Source organism: Schistocerca piceifrons, chromosome 3 (genome assembly GCF_021461385.2).
Source record: "Schistocerca piceifrons isolate TAMUIC-IGC-003096 chromosome 3, iqSchPice1.1, whole genome shotgun sequence".
Classification (NCBI taxonomy): domain Eukaryota; kingdom Metazoa; phylum Arthropoda; class Insecta; order Orthoptera; family Acrididae; genus Schistocerca; species Schistocerca piceifrons.
Window position 1 is genome coordinate 785,043,703 of NC_060140.1, and position 20,272 is coordinate 785,063,974.

Sequence of the window (20,272 nt, forward strand, 5' to 3'; positions counted from 1 at the left end):
TTGTTCACTCTCTTTTTCCATATGAAGATATATAACTTCTTGCCTTAATTCCTTGGTTAAAAATCTCTTTTCATCACATCTGCCTTCCTGCTAGTTGGGATGATGCTGTGAAAATTTTGTGGATGTTAAATTCATTATAAAACTGGAAGACTGCGACTGGGGTGGTTCAAGGTTTCCACAAATAACGGCAACCAGTCGCCTGGTAGCAGTACTTCGTGGAAATCTTTCTGCAGCCATTATGTTTATCCTTAAGTCAAAAGCCTAACATCCTGATTCGCTCCTGCATTTCTACGTACATGCCTTCGGTCAACAGAATTATCTCCTGATGTAGTTTTATTGTTTAAAACTATCTAAGCTATGGCTCATTTATTCATAAAATAGAAGGTTGTCAGGTAAGAAAGGCCCCTGTTAAGTACCCAATGGTTAAAAATTTTTGCGATCAGCTCTTCTAGGTGTTGACTTCCGCGCTCCCGTCCATGACATAATACTGTTTAGGGTCACGCAGTCACAACGGTGCATTCCGATCTATCGTTATTTGGCAAATTCAACTCGATTAGATGTCAGCTACCATGTCCTGACACACACTGTGTATGCGTGTGTGGTAAACGTAAGTGTAAATGTAATAATCGAATGCGTAATGAAAAGATCAAAAAATATAACCCACATGAGACACCACTGATGAGTCTGTATGACAGTACAGCACATGATGATAATAATAAATATCACGTAGGTAATCAGAATTTCTTAGTAACGAGCACAGAGGGGAGCTTGCTGGACAAGAAATGAAACGTCATAGGTCAGATGAAAACTTCTTGCCGGACGGGACCCTAAAGCCCCGCTGCTTTTCTGCAGAGCTGTTTGATCTCCCCGGGCACGCCTCAGGGAGACTACGAGGCCGCAATGCCCCGCAGGCCCCCCAAACTCCGCAGCAAGGCCTTAGGTGCAGAAGTGTGTCCTGTGGGAGAAGAGGCGCGCTGTAGAGTGACTTAGCCACCGGCCCGGCTCAGCTCCGGGATAAAATACCTCATCGCACGGCGCAGTCCACATGAAATTGGAAAGTCGGAGGGAAGTAGTGGATGATGGAAGATCTTCGCCGCTAACTTGCAAATAACATATCCAGCATCAAGTTCTGCACTGATTCGGTTTTATTTTTGCTACCGTACACTACGCCAGAAGTTCAGTTAAGGCATACATTTGTCTGTGCTGTATTGTGTCTGTAGTGTGAGGCAAGATGTAGCGCACCGTTCACTTCCAACGTCCCTTGGTTGGAATCCGTTGGACGTTTGTTGGTGGGATGTTTGTATGCCTCTGTGCAAGCTGTTATTAAATACGCCAGAATTGCTAAATGCTATTCTTTCCAAAGACTTGGCCGTCTGGATCTCACCTTATGTCACTTCACTTGCGTTTCTGCGAATACCGTAAATTTCTTTCTCGGATATATTTTGGAGATGTGAGCAATAGTTGGTTAGTTTTATGGGGCAGAAGTTAGAAATTTGCAGCATCTCGACCAGAATATAGGAACAGGGACTGAAAACTACAGCGTTGAAGCTACTACCAAGAGGCTCTGCAACAATTTTAGAAGAGTTAAACAGAAAACAGCACAATAGCTGGTTCAAAATGAATTGAGAAACACGAAATACGCAACAGAAAAAGCAGTGTTGAATTTGACGATGCTAGAAAGAGCGTATTTGAATTTCTTGATGAAGTTCATGACGGTCTTTCCTCAATGCGATAAAACAGTGGAATAATGCTTCAGTTAGTGAATAGTTTTCTCTTTCGCTTTCATTTTGGGAATCACTAATTTCAGCAAACAATGAACATTATCGTGACGCATTCTCATGATACTCATGTAACAGTTAGTGTCTTCCTTTCTTACATTCTTTCAAAATTTGGTGTGTCCCGCCTCTTCTATGTTATGATGCAGCCTCCCTCTCCCTTCTGAATTACTTTTTATGTAAGTATATCACTGCAGCAGTAGCAATACGTTTTAACTGCCGAAGCGTACTGACTGTACAGAATATCGAGCCCTACTTCCGTTCACGATGATGTAGCTGTCATCTCTCAGTCGAAGGAGGCGTGTTTTTTTAAGTAAGTACCGTTTTCAAATTAAAAAAGAAGTGCTCCTAAGATATGTCAATAATTTTATTTTTACATGAAAGCCTGTACCTTAATCTACTTTTCGACGTAATGTCCGCCAATATTGAGGCACTTGTCATAACGTTGAACCAGTTTTTGAATACCCCCTCTTAGAAGTCTGCCGCCTGACTTGCTAACCACTGCATCACCACTATTTTGACTTCGTCATCGTTTTGAGGACGCTGACTTCCCAAGTAGTCACTGGGTGCAAGATCGTGGCTGTACGGAGGATGAACTAGAGCTTCCCATGTAAAATATGTGACGAGATCTTTGGTCTGATGCGCCACATGCGGACAGGCATTGTCTTGCAGCAAAACGATGCCCTTGCTCAGCTTCCATGGATTGTTGCTTTGATTCTGGTGTGACGTAGGCCACCCATGTTTCATTGTCCGTAACAATTTGGCTAAAGGATAGTCAATGCGCTGTCTAAACGTTTGGTTTTGTGCACATCCGTCAACATTTTCGGTACCCAACGTGCGCACAATTTTCGACATTTCAAGTGCTCGGTTACAATGCCACACAAAACACTACGAGAACCATTAGGAAAGTCATCCCGCAAGGAGGAAATCGTAAAGAGTCTGTTTTCTCTCACCTTTTTGTCCACTTACCGCACCAAACTTTCATTAACGACCGAAGGACGCCCATATCTTAGCACGTCTTTTTTTAATTTCAAAAAGGAACTTACTTAAAAAACACGCCTCGTAATTGCTCCGTGTAATTGACTTGCTGAACTTTCTCTAAGTCATGTCTACCGATACTCTAGTCAGAGGAAATTTCTCTATAGGGCGAAGGACTCTGTCTAAAAATGACAGCGTCTGGCTAGGTTTTACACTACAATAGATAGGCGCGTATACATAGTCACATGATTGACTCTAATTGCGACTTATTAATCCTGTAGTCCCTTTTGAAGCATAAGAACGCCTTTACGTTCCACGAAGTGCAATACTTTGCCTTTGTCTACATTAAGATCAAGCACCCCTCATTTACACCAGACGGAACTATTGGGGAGATGGAACTGGATGTCACTGCGTTTTTGCTGCAACAGAATTTTCTCTAAATGCTTTGCGTACAGCACTTTCGTTAACAAGGCTGATAAACTGGGGTGAAAATTTTCGGATACTTGGTGACAGATTGGATAAATGTTCAAATGTGTGTGAAATCCTATGGGACTTAACTGCTAAGGTAATCAGTCCCTAAGCTTACACACTACTTAACCTAAATTATCCTAAGGACAAACACACACACCCATGCCCGAGGGAGGGCTCGAACCTCCGCCGGGACCAGCAGCACAGTCCATGGCTGCAGCGCTTTAGACCGCTCGGCTAATCCCACGTGGCGACATATTGGATACTAATCGAAGGTCTTAGAAACATTTCAAAACATAGATACAGAGAGGATTACAGCAGTAGATCGATTTGCAAGGACAGCACTTCCTTTAACAGGTACAGTTCTAATACGTAACTGTAACATGCTAAATTAAGCCGATATACCTTCCGTTAAAAGTTATTATTGTCTATGAATATTATACCACACACATGAAAAAAAATTGTTTTGCATCACCTCGGTGCTGAGAGGTACGGAACATGTTCAGAAAGCTGGAAATAGATCAACATAAACATCATTTCCGCCATTTTATCATTCATATTCCAGTTCTATACATGGCCACACTACTCCAGGCAAATATCTTCAGAAAAGACCTCATAGCACTTAAATCTATATTCGAAGTCAACAAATTTCTCTCCTTCGGAAACGCTTATTCAGCCATTCCCAGTCTATGTTTTATATCATTCTTGCTCCGGCCACCGTCAGTTCCCAAACAGCAAAACCCATCTACTACTCTTATTGTCTCATTTCCAAAGGTAGTTTCCACATTATCACCTGTCTTAATTCGACTTCATTCCATTACTCTTGTTTTGCTTTTGTTAATGTTTATCTTATATCCTCCTTTCAAGACGCAGTACATAGCGCTGAACTGCACTTCCAAGTGCTATGCTGTCTCTGACAGAATTATATTGCCATCAGCAAACCGCAAAATCTTTATTTCTTCTCTCTGAACTTTAATTCCTTCTTCAAAGTTTTTTTGTGCTTCCTTTACTGCTTCCTCAGTGTAAAGATCGAATAACATCTGGAATAGGGTACAACCCTGTCCCATTTCCTTCTCAACCACTGCTTTTCATTCATGGCCTAACAACACCAAAAAGTGGGTGATAAGAGATGTAGTGGTAAGATGAAGTTTTCAGGTGATACGTGGTCTGTGTAGAACTGAAATGTGAAAAACCTGACTACAAACTCTAATTCTTTTTCACTTTGAGTCTATTCTTAATCTGTCAGAGCTGATCAAACCAACAACATCTCTTCTGAGGTTGAAACATAGTTTCTGGAATGTTTCATTAGAAAAGGCATCGACTTACTGCAATCATAGCGGAACAGGCGTTACGTCAACATCGAAGTACTTCATTTAATTCCCTTCTCTAGTCCACATAAAGGATATCTGTCGTCCTGTTGTTGCGCAAGCGAGCATAAATGCAAGAAACAAGCGTGATGTAAAAGAAAAATATTACCCTTGTAGGGTGTAATGCGGGCGGAAAAATGGTTATAAATTTAGCATGCTCGTTTGTGCTTCTTTTGAACGTAACCTACACAGAACTTTCAATTTCGTTTGCTCTGGTATTAATGTACCACTCACTTTTAATAAACTAAAACGGTTCTTTTCAAAACTTTATAAAATCAGTTAAAAGTAAATATTTGGACTGTACAGTGATTTCATTTAGCTGACTCCTATCACTAAATATTTGGACTATACAGTGTTTTCATTTAGCTGACTCCTATCACTATAATGATTAGGAAATATCGTAGTTTATCTGGATGTTCATGTTTGAATCTTTCACCTTTACGATCCTTACTGCATTTTCAGTGTTGATTCTTCGGTTGCATTACTGTCAGAAAATAGCACTTCCGTTTCTTCGAGCACTGCTGAAACGTATTCACAAAATAATGAATTGTTAGCTTGGTTTCATGGAAATAAAATGTGGAAAATGCCACTGCATCCTTACGTGAATAAGCGCACTTGCAGTCTACTGGCATAGAACACGACGATTCTACATTTTCTGCCACTTTATTAACTAATAACGTATTTGGTTTTCATGGCTTTCGGAATCGTTTTTTCCTTTAATTTAATGAGATAAATGGGTTCAAATGGCTCTGAGCACTATGGGACTTAACATCTGTGGTCATCAGTCCCCTAGAACTTAGAACTACTTAAACCTACCTAACCTAAGGACATCACACACATCCATGCCCGAGGCAGGATTCGAAGTTGCGACCGTAGCGGTCACGCGGTTCCAGACTGAAGCGTCTTTAGCTGCACGGCCACACGGGCCGGCCTTAATGAGATAAAACCACAGCCAGGAAGCTACTTTTGATAGTATGAAATGTAACATCTCTTGCACTGAACTCATACCACGTTAAACACCAGAACAGACAACAGCAGGCAGCAAAACACGAAACTCGAAACGTCATAGTCCTTCAGGTAACAGCTTTGCATCTTCTGGCGACTGCAGCCCCAAATGTATTCTAATTGACGTAATCTACATATACATCATACTCCGAAATCTACTCAATTGTGTGCGGCGGAGGGTACGTCTGGCACCAATAACTGATCCCCCTTCCACTTACGAAAAATTATTCTCAGTAAGCTTCTCACCGTGGTCATCGCGAGATGTGTGTGGGTGGAAATAATACGTTGTCTGACTCTTCCCGGAAAGCTCTCTCTAGAAATTTTTGTAGTAAACCTCTCAGTGATACGCAACGTCTCTCCTGTAACGTCTGCAACGCTCCCGTGGCGAAACGTAGCCGTTCTTCGTTGGATCCTCTCAATATACTGCATCAATTCTACCTAGTAAGGATTCCAGATAGTGAACAGTACTGATGAACCGTTCGAACAAACGCCTTGTAAGACATTTATTTCGTGGATTAGTTACATTTCCTTACGATTCTTCTTATGAGTATTAATTTAGCATCTTCTGTTTCTACTATTTGCTTTACGTGGTCATTCCATTTAAGGCCGCTCTGGATAGTTACGCCGAGATATTTTGCGGTAGGTACTGTTTTGCGCATTTCGTCACTAAGAGTGATTCCAAATATTAGCTAACAATATTCAGATACCGGCTCCAAACCGCTAACGGGACAAAGCGCCTGTCTTCCGTCGACTATCACAGCCTGAATGCTGTGTCACCAGTTATGACTGTCTTCGAAGCAGAAAGAAAGCCGTGATCAGAGTGATGAAACAACACCCAAACACAAAAAAATGGGACTTGTAGCGGCAGGTTTCTCTTATTGACTCTCGAGCAATTCCCGATTAACAATAGTATAAGAAGCAATTAGAATGATCGACGCGATTTGGATTTTCTTGTTTTCGGAATGCAGATACAATTTCACTGTCATAAATTTTCAAACAAAAGCTTGTGGCACGTCCTGCTTTATTACGATAAATAGGTCTTTACATTGAGAACTTATTGTTATTTAAAGAACTGTTAAAAGTAGTACTCCTGTTCAACTTTTTCCTTCAGCTTTGCTCTTCTCAGGCACGATTTTTCAGACAGTTCATGTTTGACTCGAATGTCGACAAAAGGCATTTAGCCATTTCGTCGTCAAATATCCGGTGTGAGAGCCCCATGGCTGCAACACAATGTGTTTGGGAATTCGACTGTGGAACAGACCCCATCTGTGCTCTCAAAGCCGCCTTTTTATTTCCGCGTAAAGGGCTTTCTGCGCCACATTTTGTGCAACATGCGCTCTTGTCGTTTACGAGTGGCTTTTTGTGTTCGCATCATGCACAATATTCTCACGGTTCATACGTTGTCATGCAACGTTAATGGATGCGTGAAACTGCCCGACACATTTGAAATAAATACATTCGGCCGTATAATGTTAGTTACGGTTTGGAAGTGAATTCCATGCAACTAAATAAAACAATATTTAATCGTGTCGATTGGCAGTGTTCAATCCGCAGCAGAATTTATACAACTCCGGGCAAAATAAATAAGGAATTTTATTAAATTACTTGTTACACAGTTACTGCACTGCCAGTCTTGTAGATTTCTAGCATAATATTGGGTATATTTTTTAGGATATTTGAAATATTGTGAGACAGATTACCAATCAATATCATTTCTTTTCTTATAAACATACAGTAGTACGAACTTAATTTAACAATGATAAAGTTGAAAAGCGTTATTATGAAAGAAAAAATTACGGTTTCATGTGGAATTCAGTATTCTTGTTTTATACCAGAACATATTTACATGTTCGTTATCAATTGGATGAAGAATCTATGTTGAAGTTCTGCGTTTAAGCCAACAATATTGGAGACCCAATAAAGATACCGGTATATAGCTCTCCGGTGATGGGTTTTCGGTTTCTGGCCGAACCGAGGATCAAATTTTCTGCATAATGTAGAGATGAATGAATTGCCCAACGGTCGGAGGAACCAAATGTGAAAAGATCAGCCTACATGAACCTGTCTGACTACAGCCTAGGCATTGAGAACAGGTAATGTCACTAACCGGCGCATCCAAGAAGGTGATTTCTTCAGTCGTCGAACCACAGAATGAAACGTGTAATCCATAATACAGGAAGGTAGCCGAAAACATAGCACCAATCAATCGCTCCAAAGGAGTCTTGGAAATAACATACAAATTGTTGAATGTCTATGAGTAAAGCTTACTTGTTGACTGTTTACAATAAATACTGGTACTGCCATAGTTCCTCTTCAGAATCTACAAAGGAAAAGAGAAAAATTAAACTTTAAAATCTTAATATAATCAAAATACGTTTCTCAATTCCATGTAGCAGTGACATTAATTAAAAATCGAATTACTTGTGTTTAATACCGATAGAACATAGGCGGCAAATGGGCAGCGAAGTGCCCTCAGTTTCCTTTTAATTTGAACAGAATTGTGAGAGACATTTATCTACGAATGGCGCAGATAATATTTTTATTTGTCTCTATTACAATTGCCTTCAGATGGTGATTCAGAGTCGCAATTACAGAATCAGGTAAAAATTTGTGCCTACGAGCTCCAAAAACCACTTAATAACTATTGTTGGACTGACTCGCGTTAATGCTGCTCACGGTTTTCAGTCAGGATGTAGTTCAGTAGTCCGTCAATTAAGATAGAAACAGTTTATGACAGTAATCCTACCCTCTACAGGTTCCTCGAACCAGTTCGCATGTCTTATACAAAGGAAACTCGAAGATCTGAACTTCAACCCATCTGCTAAGCAGACCGTACAGAGGTGATGCTGTACCCCTGGCAGAACTACCATACAAGTCCTCCCCACTCCCCACCCCTCCACGCCTCACCCCCAGCAAAAACTACATTTCTGCATTTTTTTGTAAATACTTACAGGAAATTTCGTAATTTGTAAGGTAGGTTTAATGAAGTCGAAGCGTTATACAAAAGTATTCCTTAAATGAGCCACATAGACGAAAAACATTACACATAACAAATGAAATGTATCTTTGTGGTCAATAAATTACAGACTAACAGATTTCCTAAAAGATCTGAAATAAAGCAAAATCTATGTCTAATCGTTTGTGACAGCTACTGTACATTGATTTTATCATGATGTACAATAAATAAAAGATTTTATCTGCTCCTCTTAAATTATGAGGAGTGTACGAATTCTTAACAGAAAATAAAAAAAACATCTTCAATTAAGCGTTAACAACACATTCTTATCAAGGAATTGTTTTCTTATTATAATTTTACTTTCCATTTCTTTTCTATGATGGTAACAAGCTTATTGATAATGCCACTGAACCATTTAGCAACTGCATCGCATTCTGTCGAATTTGAGAGAATAATTCACCTGTATTCGACTTTAAGTAGATTTTTATACTGTCGTTAATTTGCTAAAACTGCGGTGAAATTGTAAATATTCTCAAAGCTATTTCGATGTTTGGATAAACATCTTATAACCCGTATCTGGGAAAGAAATTCAAAATATCTAACTGGGAATCTGTGTCAGTGTTCTTCATGGTCTCTTTCTACTGCAATTTGAAACGAACTACTTCATTAACTAGCTCTGATACATCGATAGTTCTGTTATATCTGCACCAAACTCTGCTGCATATGTTACATAATAAGATACAGAGCTCTCATTTAACGCTTTTCTAACAGAAAATTAAAGTCAGATGAAATGGTGTGGTACATTTTATACGTGATATCTCTCTGCTATTTAACTTTTTATTCTATCAGATATTTTGAAGCAGTGTAGCTTAAACAGTTCCACTCCAGTCCTCACTTGGCAGAAATAGGGAAATATGGGAAGCCTTTGGTCACGGGAAGATTGTATGCCAGATTCGACGAAATCTGATATTTCTGCTTTCTATTCCATAATGTACTTTCGATTGACCTGATCATTTTGATACATCATACGCAAAAAATAGGCACATTTAAGACCTTCAAATAATATTCTTAAATTGGACATGTGACTGACAAGTTTCACCACATCCTATACACTACCAATATTGAACAACCCAGTCTAGAAGGCTGTGAATTGTCTTGTTTTGATGCCACTGTTAGGTCTCACGAACTTCGAATAAATAAATCAGTCCTTTGTTTCCGGCACTCGTTTGATAGAAAATGATCTGCGACCCCGCGATTTCTGTTGTGTACTTGCATATATTGTTCTTTTATAAGTACATGAAATGACTAAGTGTAAAAGAAATGCAAATCTATAGGTACCATATATATGAGATCAGAATTTACGTCTGTATTTGTGTAAACATTGAAGGAAGCGTAAATAACGTGAATTATGTTTCTGTAGTGAATAAGTCCCAAAGAGTTCGGTGTAAATATTGGGAGGCTGAGTTTTCTGGTAAGTTAGATGCATCTACACATAAACATTCTCTTCCATTAACAATAATGGTAACAATCAAACCTACATTCAAAGCTTTGGCAGATCCAGAGCCACTAACGAAATGTTTGCATGGAAGACTCCAAATGTGAATGTTTTCGTAAGTAATATTGTGTGGTGCCATACACATAAAAATGTTTTTTTGACCTAATGACTCTAAAAATTGGCTATATGTGATACCGTAATAACATTTAAAGGTGGCAACTATAGAATATTGAAGATTCTGGAGACGTTAGCGGTGAGAGTAGGGCAGAACACACCTGGAGGACTGTGAGAACTGGAAGCGCTTTGTGCAGATTTTACTGTTCAGTAAATAACGAAAGAAGCAGGACCGTAAAGAAGGCAAGCATTGGGTGACTGTGATGCTGATGAAGACACAGAATATAGAGCAGGCAAGAGAGCACGAAGGAATCAGAACGGTTAGTCTGTATAAATGTTTGTAATTAAAAGGACTTTCAACCTCACTATCTCAGAACTACTTTTCTTGTTCTAAACTTCCTGTGATCTCAAAAAGTACTGAATATAGAAACATAAAATGTTCACAATATGCCAAGAATAAAATTCAACACAAGTGAAACTGGAATAATAAAAATAACCTATGGTGTTTAGTTCTGTATATTCATTTACTTACATAATCCTCCCAGAAGGATTAAGTGTAAGGGAAAAATACCGAAACACGCTTCATAATACCTTTTTGCAATAATTTTTGTTCAGAATGTCTACAAATGTAAGTTAATAAATTAGATCATATCCCCACTTTGTGGCTGCGGCATTGGCGTTGCCAGTCTCGCCACGGCCTCGGTACGGCCATTCTGCCGTGCCTATACCAATATGTCCAGCAGTATTTCCACCCCCACACTATCCTCATCCTGTTTCAAGGAAGCTTCAACACACGTCCTTTTACTGAGTGAGAAATCCGTCCTGATGTCTAACCGTCTCACAGCTATGTCCCACAAACTCTTCCCATCTTCGTACCCATCTTCGTGCCCATCTTCGTACGGCCTTAATTTACACATTCTGCTTCGCAGCCCAACATGACCGCCCCGCTCCTTCCTAGACATCTCAGACGCAGTGACCCATTCACCTGTAGCATCCTGTACCCCACATCTCTCATGCCAGGGACTTCCCAGATGTGTCATCGTCTTCGTCACCGTCATCGTCTTAGTTTTATAATAAAAGCATAGTCTATATTTTGGTGTAATTCTGTAACTTTAATATCTTAAATGTCAAAAACCGTGTATGTGTTTTATGTAAACTAAAGGCGGGGGGGGGGGGGGGGGGGGAGGAATAGTAGCATCAGGACTTTTACGCGGAATCTGTGGCGACGAGTGAAAATGTGAGTTGGGCCAGGACTCGAACCAGGGAACTCCCGCTTACTAGGCAGTTGCATTACCCACTGGGCTATCGGACACAGTGTTTATCGCAACTGTGCAGGCTATCTCGGAAATCCTCTCGATCGACCCACTTTTCTGTCTGGTTCCACTAACCTGCTGTCCCTATCCCTGCACTCCACGCTCGCTACTTTAAGATTCCAGCAGGAGATCCGACGTACTTGTGCGTCCACACTGGCGGTGTTGGATTCATTACCCACCGAGACGAATCGATTACATGAATGGGTGGTTCTGTTCTTTTGGACAGGTCCAAAAGAACACACACCATGCGAAATATTAATATCTATCACAGCTGCGGCTTCCTCATGGTGTCCGAAAGAACACACATAACGCATTCATACACTAGTGGCCATTAAAATTGCTAGACCAAGAAGAAATGCAGATGATAGACGGGTATTTATTGCACAGATATATTATACTAGAACTGACATGTGATTACATTTTCACGCAGTTTGGGTGCATAGATCCTGAGAAGTCAGTACCCAGAACAACCACCTCTGGCCGTAATAACGGCCTTGATACTCCTGGGCATTGAGTCAAACAGAGCTTGGATGGCGTGTACAGGTACAGCTGCCCATGCAGCTTCAACATAATACCACAGTTCATCTAGAGTAGTGACTGGCGTATTGTGAAGAGCCAGTTGCTCGGCCACCATTGGCCATACGTTTCCAGTTGGTGAGAGATCTGGAGAATGTGCTGGCCAGGGCAGTAGTCGATCATTTCCTGTATCCAGAAAGGCCCGTACAGGACCTGCAACATGCGGTCGTGCATTATCCTGCTGAAATGTAGGATTTCTCAGGGACCGAATGACGGGTAGAGCCATGGGTCGTAACACATCTGAAATGTAAGGTCCACTGTTCAAAGTGCCGTTAATGCGAACAAGAGGTGACCAAGAGGTATAACTAATGGCATCCCATAGCATCACGCCGGGTGATACGCCAGTATGGCAATGACGAATACACGCTTCAAATGTGTCTTCACCGCTATGTCGACAAACACGGATACGACCATCATAATGCTGTAAACAGAAACTGGATTCATTCGAAAAAATGACATTTTGAGATTCGTGCACCCATGTTCGTCGTTGAGTACACCATTGCAGGCGCTCCTGTGCGTGATGCAGCGTCAAGGGTAACCGCAGGCATGGTCTCCGAGCTGATAGTCCATGCTGCTGCAAACGTCGTCGAACTGTTAGTGCAGATGGTTGTTGTCTTGCAAAAGTCCCCATATGTTGACTCAGGGATCGAGACGTGGCTGCACGATCCGTTACAGCCATGCGGATGAGATGCCTGTTATCTCGACTGATAGTGATTTCCATATTCTGCTAACAGTTGTTGGATCTCGACCAACGCGAGCAGCAATGTCGCGATACGATAAACCGCAATCGCGATAGGCTACAATCCGACCTTTATCATAGTCGGAAACGTGATGGTACGCATTTCTCCTCCTTACACGAGGCATCACAACAACGTTTCACCAGTCAACGCCGGTCAACTGCTGTTTGCGTATGAGAAATAGGTTGGAAACTTTCCTCATGTCAGCACGTTGTAGATGTCGCCACCGGCGCCAACCTTGTGTGAATGCAATTTTAATAGCCAGTAGTGTATAATTGATCCGTCTAGATGGACAATAAATCCACCGCCTTCAGTGCGGATACACAATTACGTCGACCCCTGCTGGAATGCTAGAGTCTGCAACTACCTAATGAGAGGGAGATTCGCGGTTCGAATCTCAGTATGCCACAATTTTTTTCTCGCCGCTGGTGATTCCGCAGGAAGCCCCGATGCAGCTGGCCCTTTCTTTTCTCCCCTGTCCACTTTCAGTTTACATAATCGATATCGCAGCTGTGGATTGGGCTTAGTGTCTGTCCTTTTGGACATGCCCAAAAGAACAGACCCCAGGCATTCATACTATATGTATATATTTTAAACATAATATGGCTGAGGAACAGCAATATGGGTACTGCCAGCGCGCCCCTCCCATATGGGGGAATAAAATCTCTTGATAACCGTAAAATAAGTTCATCTTTGCTCGTTCCATTAGAAGGAGGCTGAATGCACTTCTAATTTACGTGTACTCATTAAGAACTCGTTGATACTATCATTTGTTCGGTGTTCATATTAAAGAGCGAGTACTTTAAAAGTACCTGAAATAACGAATGGAGCTTCACCTGAAGAACATCTTAACATATTTATGAACTTTCTGCAGGATATTAGGGAATAAATATTGCATGAACTTTAATATTCCCCATTAATAAAATATTTTCTACTTCACCACCGCGATTTACATTTCAAAGGCTGAATCAAATGTAATCTTTCTCGTGAATCTTTAAGTAGCAGTTAATTTTATAGATATAACTTTTTCATCCTCTATCGGAGCTACAATAACTTGATAGGAACGCTACCTCAGGCTGCGTGATGAAGATACGGGAAATGATATTGCTAATCCCCTCACGGCGTTATTGTGATGTGGAAGCTGATACCGCTTATCAGTTAACGATTCTTGACATTTATATTCTGCATTGCGGTACGATATTCACTCGGCCAACCAATTATTTCAATCATATCGAATACATCATCATGACAAATAACACCAATACATTTACGATGGACAAAATTGCTGCAGGGGCCTTTAGCAAAACTATAGGAGACACGTCAAGTATCCGAGATCACCAATGAGCAATGTTGGATTGATGTTGAACTTGTAACTGTCTTCAGAGTGATCTCCGTCGACAAATTTCTACAAAATTTTGAAGAGTACTGGGTCAACATCCCTTCTGAAATTAATGAATGTAGTCATTCCTCTAATGGCTATTTAAAACATTTATTGCGCTTTCAGGTTCAAAATTTTGTCATTTTCAAGCTTGCCGAAAGCAAAAATTGTTACCATACGAAATCCTTTGTGGATATGCATCTGACAAACCACATAACCTCGAATCTTTGTACATCCAACCACACGCTCTCTGAGTCTTCAAACCCTTGCTTCATTTTACCGCTGTTGTAGTCTAGCCACGCTTTGACTGGATTAATGGTTAGTTTCTGTGTATACTACAGATCAAGTTTTATTTGTATACAAACGGTATTCTGTTTTTGTGCTTTCCACGTGGTTTGTTTTGACAGAGAGCATGGAAGTACTGGTATAATCACTTCTTTTGATCTGAACTTAATTTCTTTCTGATTTGCTTGAGTTAAATGAAAAATAAATTTAAAATTAGAACGCCGTTTAAAAATTGGATCAAGGAGTTGCCAGACTCGCAGTGCAGTTGCTACATGGAGTGCTGATCCGAGCAGTGGATAGTGTCGTCTTCACATTTTTTTTATTTTTTAGGATAAATCATTTTTTTAGTGATAGAGACAGCACCGTAGGCCACAGGAAAAGGTAGAAAAACAAATAAAACTACTATTAGTTTTTCAGTAACAGTTTAATAATTCATTATGGTCAAAAGAACCCATGGTTGGAGCCAGTGGCTGTTATGTGAAATAAATTTTTGATGGTGTACAGCAACCAGCAACGAACTGTCTTAGGCTACTTTTTTAAAAAAGGACAGTTACTGGTTTCGAATTTATTCAAGTCGCCGCCAGACGGCTTTCGTGTTTTCGTCAAAACATATGATGCGTTGTTTCCATGTAACTCACCAGTAAAGCAACGCAACATTTCTTTAGACGAAAGCATGAGAGCCGTCTGGCGATGAACTGTATAAAATTGAAACCAGTAACGGTATTTTTTGAATAAGGTAACTTGAAACCAGTTGGTATCTGGTTGCTGTAAACAATCAACAATTTGATCAAATGAGGCTACGTGGTTCCAAAGTCATTTTCAAGTCTCTTGCAGCTGTGCAAAGCGACTGTGCTGGGATGGCGTAGTGGGTAGCATGTCTGCCTAGTGAGCAGGAGACCCGTGTTCGAATCACGGTCTTGGTACAAATTTTCATTCGTTGCTACAGTCTGCAAATGTTCATCAACGATTTACTTTAATAATTGACGTTTTCATGATTATTGTGGAGTTATGTTTAGGAAACTGACATAAGCCACATGCCATACTATCTTTATTTGATAGTTGTGGATGCTTTCTATGAACCAATTCCCTATTAAATACGAGGAAAAGTCTCAAGTACGCAGGATATATAAAAGTGTCACATATTTGTACAGTAGGTAATATTTGCGAATAAAAGTTCCTGTAATGATACTTTCTGAGCCCAATACCGATTAAGAGCCAATCTATCCTCTCATTCCCATTTGTTACCTAAGAGCACACATTAGAGGCAGTGGTGCATGTGGTTACCACGCTTTGTCACCCTTCAGCCCTTCTTTGCAGTGAACCATGTCCTCTTACGGATATACCTGACTCCATTCAGATTGCATCACGTCCATTGGTTACACTCTCTTGTAACGGCTGCATATGTGGATGGATTGAGCACACACTAACGCATTTAAAAGTCCCCACCGTTAGAAATATAACGGCTTTGGAACTGGGAGGCTATGCTACCAGATCACCTCGACGAATCCCTCGCCCATGAAACGATCAGTAGAAAATGGCATGGTGCCCAAATCATGCTTAAACGACAGTCGTCTTTTTGTATGGGTAATGTTTCCCTCAATCTCTGGTAATTTATGGTGCAGAAATCAGCTGTTAATCTACTAAAGTGAGTGGCCCTGCGGCATGAATGTGTCACAGACACTTCTCGCCCGCACATTGACACTGAAGCGATCACAGTGACTCACTTTCATGATTGCTCCAAGATTTGCATCTGTCCACAAGTGCTTACTGTGATAATTTGCAATGCAGTCTTCTGTGAATCCTGCCTCTTTTGCAAATAAAATGCAGTCTGTGAACTATGTATCTTCAACGCTTCAAATCTCAACAGCTCTTGACTTCTGTATATACCATTGTAGTGAACTCTACTTCTTGTTTTGACCAATACTACCTCCTGTATCAATATGTTACAGGTTCCTTAAACAGCCTGTATAGTCAATACTTTTCCTTTGAGGCATATTTCTCACACCAAAACATCAAGAAGTCGGAAAATCTTTAGTTTTTCCCTGTATCTTTGACGTTTACGTTCAGATTGTTTCAAGATGATAGCCAAGAGCTAAAGTGTGATACTAACAATAATTTAAATCGGTATCCAACACAAGTCTGCTTACTGATACGAACGTTGTTACTTCGATGGTGATGTGGTGTTGTTCAGACACGTTTAGATTTGACATTTGTTTACATTAGTTGGATAGTTATGACATACGAAGTAAGTGCTCCGTTTAGACAAGGATACTTTTTTCGTGGTCAGACACATATAATTGTTACGTTTGGCCAGGTGAACGAGAATGAACGTACGAAAAAACGGGTAAAAACACGCTTCCTATCGGATTAAAACTGTATGCTGCACCGGAATGCCAACAAAGCAATTCACCGAAAACTGTCACAAACATTTCCCTTTGTTTCGCGATAGTAATGACATAATACTATGGAATTTGCCCTCATCGAATCAAGGACTGTTGCACACTTTCAGCACTGCCGCACTGTATCGAATATTTTCGCAGGCCTTCATTGATCTTTAGTGAAGTTTCCGTCCATTACAAATGTCTGCCGCATAAATAACTTTAGGCGACCCATAGATAATAGTGCAAAGAGTTAGATTCGTGGGCCGTGAAGACTGTGGAGCTTATCAACCGCTGCCTACTCAACCGTTATGGTGGCTTTCGTGTAATTCATCTCAATGTGACACAAATGTGCTCTAGCACCATCATGTATTAACCCCATTCTTCCATTGTTTGCAGGCCTAGAGCCATTGTTTAAAGTTTGGAGATCTTTCCGGCTTACGTTTAGACGGCATTTCGAAAGATAAGAACTTACGCCCCTATTATGTAATCACCTGGTATTCCACAGCGTTATTCTCCAAGTGTGCTCCTACTTGGCTCGTCTTTTGACGCTCCTGAACACTTTTATGTACAGGTCCAACAATAAAGATGTCGCTCTCTTGCCTTACTACTTGACTGACTGCTATGGGCGTCGTAATCTTTATCGAAATACTCAGCATTTTGACCATGTAGGAATTTGGAAGCTCCTGATTAAATTAAATTTTCTTTTATCATCGGGAGTGAATTTTCACTTTGCAGCGGATGGTGCGAGTGTTTTCTTTAGCTTCCTGGGGGGTTGTGTGCTGCTGTAAGTCGCTCCTGGGTTGTAATTCACCGGTGCCAGTGCTATTACTATTTGGGCTATCCAGCCGTGACTCACGATCGACCCTCACACCTTCAGTTCTTCCAATACCTCTCACCCAGTTGTCAGAGCTGACAGATATCTTCTTTCCTGTCTTGATGGTCTAGCACTCTTTGAAGAGATGACTGTGGAGAAACGAATTAGCCACAGTCTTTGGTCTGAAGATTGCACTCCAGAGTTTCTAAGTGTATTCCTGGTCCACCTTGTACCTATAGGCTACTAGGACCCGAGGAGAAATCGGTTGGAGCAAAAAATGAAGTACGATGAAGTTTCATGTAAGGTATACCTTTCTATAAAGCAATAGGGTCCCTACTTTTATTGGCCACGCGAAAGGGGTGACCCGAAGTGAATGCAAGCGGAGAAGGCAGACCGCGACAGCAGCTCGGGTCTTGAGCAGTCGGCTGCGGCAGCCGTCACGCCCCGAGGATCGCCTTACGGGAGGACATCCTCCCCACTGCGCAGGCGCAAATCTGCTCTCATTTCTGACCGCTTGTGTATCTTATGCTGGGAACTGATATTGAGGGTCATCGTCTCTGGAAGAACACGTATAAATGTCTTAAACGGTTCATGCGTTTACTTGTAATACTTCAAATGGTTCAAATGGCTCTGAGCACTACGGGACTTAACATCTGACGTCATCAGTTCCCTATAACTTAAAACTACTTAAACCTAACTAACCTAAGGACATCACACACATCCATGCCCGAGGCAGGATTCGAACCTGCGACCGTAGCGATCGCGCGGTTTCAGACAGAAGCGCCTAGAACCTCTCGCCCACACCGGCCAGCTGTAATACTTCTCGCGGTAGCGTTCTCGCTTCCGACGCCCGGCTTCCCGGGTTCCATTCCCGGCTGGGTCAGGGATTTTCTCTGCCTCGTGATGACTGGGTGTTGTGTGCTCTCCTTAGGTTAGTTAGGTTTAAGTAGTTCTAAGTTCTAGGGGACTGATGACAATAGATGTTAAGTCCCATAGTGCTCACAGCCATTTTTGTAATACTTCTCAAGAAACCGAACACTTACCCTGATAGAAAAATCAAATACCTCTCGAAGACAGCACTCACAGGTAATATACAGTGTAATGTAGTAATGTTGTATAATTAACAAACCGGAGTAATTTAATACAACGTTCTCATAGTGTATGAAAGCATTATCTTGATGTAATTTTACTAACGAAATCTTCTTCTCTGGTTTCCAGCCATGTCAAGTGTCTGCAGTAGCTGGGCACCAATCATCTCCGTATATCTATAATACATTCATAGTATTATACAGGGTGTTCGGGAACTCCCGTTACAAGCTTCTAGGACTTGTATAGGGGGTCAGTACACAACCTTTTGAACAAGAACCCATAGCACATTTGTTTGTATTAACACTTAATCATTAGGGGTGCTTACATTATTCCAAAACAAAGAAGAACCCAGCATACCGTACGTACAGAACATAGCTGATACAGCACAACAGCGGCTCGCTGTGGCGATCAGCAACGATGTTACAGGCATTGTACCAACGAAGCATGTTCTGGTACACATTCTCCATCCCACCTGGTGTCTATCTTCAGGCCAGAAGTCGTGCCAGCACATCTTCCTCTATCTCTACAGGAGTCTCGTAACTTAAACTTTGCGCACACTTCACGTGACATCCGGTGACCGTCTCACGTAGTAAACGTCACACTTGCAGACTAGGACAAGCAACTGTTTTCATTCCCTTAGTGGACGTGGACGCGTTACACATCTGAATTGTAACCGCGTTTTCCGGACATCGGTTCCTATTTTTATTACTACTTACTCACTTCCTGGATGTTTGTAACGGCTGTTTCCGTACACCATGTATAAAGACAAGTCGTTGTTATCAAAAACCTCGAAAACTGCTTGACCGACTTAGTTTACGTTTCCAAACATCTCGAAAAGATCTTAACCATTGTACTTAAAGCTTTAACAGATAATCTGATAGCTCTTGACCTATTTACTTGTCGAAAATTTTCGCCACATTGTTTTTACACGCCTATTTAGAGGTTTTCTGTTCCATATACCAATGGTCCCAGCAAATTTAACATTCATTTTAAGCTACTTCACTTCCAAGTCAGAGTTTCGTCTACAACAACACTAAACAATGCTAAAACTCAGAGAGATGGGTATGAGTACAGAGAGGGGGGATGGAGGAAATGAACATAGAGAGGGGAGAGAAGGAGACAGAGACAGGTGATACACAGAGAGGGGGGGGGGGGGGTTCGGAGGAGAAAGAAATGGAGAAAGAGAAGTGGTAGGACTCCGCGCGACCGCTACGGTCGCAGGTTCGAATCCTCCCTCGGGCATGGATGTTTTTGATGTCCTTATTTTAGTTAGTTGTAGGGGACTGATGACCACAGATATTAAGTCCCACAGTGCCTAGAGCCATTTGAACCATTGGAACCTTAACACCTGCGAAGCGTTGCCGGATTTGCTGATAACACTAAGGTGACAAAAGTCTGAGATACCTTGTAATATCATGATGGACCTCCTTTTGGGACCGTAGTGCAGCAAGGATTCAACAAGTCATTGGAAATAACCTGCGCAAGTAATAAGTCACGCTGCCTCTGTAGCCGTCCGTAATTGCGAAAGTGTTGCCGGTGCA

The 20,272-nt window shown here is 41.3% G+C and overlaps 1 non-coding gene across 1 annotated transcript; it reads left to right on the top strand.

Moving 5' to 3' along the window:
* The first annotated feature begins 15,298 nt into the window (after nt 1-15,298).
* Nucleotides 15,299-15,370, top strand: Trnat-agu. Its single transcript has one exon. It is a non-coding gene; the product is annotated as a tRNA-Thr (tRNA).
* The last annotated feature ends 4,902 nt before the right edge of the window (nt 15,371-20,272 follow it).